Source organism: Ranitomeya variabilis, chromosome 2 (assembly GCF_051348905.1).
Source record: "Ranitomeya variabilis isolate aRanVar5 chromosome 2, aRanVar5.hap1, whole genome shotgun sequence".
In the NCBI taxonomy this organism is placed as follows: Eukaryota; Metazoa; Chordata; class Amphibia; order Anura; family Dendrobatidae; genus Ranitomeya; species Ranitomeya variabilis.
This window is the reverse complement of record NC_135233.1, coordinates 161029380-161031151: the sequence shown is the minus strand read 5'-3', so window position 1 is coordinate 161031151 and position 1772 is coordinate 161029380. Positions and strand designations below refer to the sequence as shown.

General features: G+C 40.2%; 1 pseudogene; it reads right to left on the bottom strand.

Annotated features, from left to right (window-relative positions):
* Positions 1–591: 591 nt before the first annotated feature.
* Positions 592–1403, bottom strand: LOC143803681 (serine/arginine-rich splicing factor 5 pseudogene; annotated as a pseudogene).
* Between the last annotated feature and the right edge of the window lie 369 nt (positions 1404–1772).

Here is a 1772-nt window from a genome sequence, read left to right as displayed (position 1 = left end):
GTTTTTTTGTTTTTGTTTTCAAAGTTTAATCAACCAAAAGCAGAAATAGGAATACAGAACAGATCAAAATTGGACAAACTTGCTTTGAACTACTTTCCCTAGTTTCTAAGCACAAGAGCAAACAAGATCGCTTAACAAATCATCAAATGAAATAAAAATGTAAAGTTACAAAAGTCTAATGAGAAAACAAAACAAAAAAAAAGGTCCTTGAAATTTAGAAAGATCTAAACAAAGCTGGAAATTCTACATTTTGTATTATTAATAGAGGTTTTAGCCTTCACACGCACAACTACTAATGAAGCCAATAAAATGAGACGAATCAAAACCTAGGCTTTGGCTGTAAATAAATGACCTCAATCTGTAACAATGACACCTAACTGATGTAACATGCGCTATTACACCGCTTATGATTTCGTTTCCATATATTTTCACTGATACTTACATTTTCCTGGCAAGAACAATGTAAGCTATAAAGAATAGGATAATAATAGGGCAGTATGTGATGTCAATGACCATATTGACTCCATAAATCTACGTACATAGCTTAATTTAATTTATAAACAAGTCAGAAAATATATCATCAGGCATGCTTCACTCATCTACACAGTGAAACATGGTGAACAGGGAGCTCTGGGAGGGTTCACCGCTGGATTTCTGGCTGTATTTCTTTTCAGGCGTACGGCTAGGAGAACGAGATCTGCTTGCTGACCTAGAAGATCCACGGGACTTGGACTTGCTGCGTGATCTGGAATAGCTGCGGGATTTGGATCTACTTCTGTGTTTTTTGCGATCTTCAATCAGTTTTATTTTGCGACCGCTCAATTCCATGCCATCCAACTTGTCTAAAGCGCTCTTCATATCACTGTAGGATGCAAACTCCACAACCCCTTCGTTTCTGTTACTCCTGTGGGCATCCACATATGTCACCTCTCCAGCTTTTCTCATGAAGTCTTTCAGATCCTGCCAGCTGACCCGCGAGGAGAGGTTTTCCACAATAATTCTATGCTCGGTGCGCACTGGGGGTCCATACCTTGGTCCGCCACTGTTTGACTGTCGATAGCCAAAGCGCATAGGATAACGTCCTCCGCCACCCATCATGCCTCCTCCTCTTCCTCTTCGATTTCTGGCATGTTCTATTGTGACTCTTTCATTACAGAGTTCCTTTCCATTCAGTTCATACACAGCATCATCTGCATCTCTGTGGTCTTCAAATTCCACAAAGCCAAATCCACTTTTTAAGTTAATCTCTCTGATACGTCCATATCCCTTGAAAAACTTCTCCACGTCTCTTTCACGAGCATGAGGACTAAGCCTCCCTATAAACACTCTGCAACCGCTCATCTTATCAATGCCACCGCCGCTTCCCGAGAATGAAATGGTGACCGAGAACCTCCGGATATGACTCTAACAAGATCCACCAAAAATTCTTCTGTTACTAATGTTAAACAGTAGGGGACATCGGATTTTCAAATTGTTTGTAGCATCTACTGTGTTATAGATGCCTAATCCAGAGGACACCAAAAAATTCTTCTGTTACTAACGTCATACAGCAGGGGACATCTCACCTTAAAATTGCTTATAACATTGTGTGTTACAGATGCTTGATCCAGAGGCCACAAAAAAAGTCTTCTGTTACTAACATCATACAGCAGGGGACATCTCACCTTAAAATTGCTTGTAACATCGTGTGTTACAGAGGCTTGATCCAGAGTCCACCAAAAATTCTTCTGTTACTAATGTTAAACAGTAGGGGACATCGGACTTTCAAATTG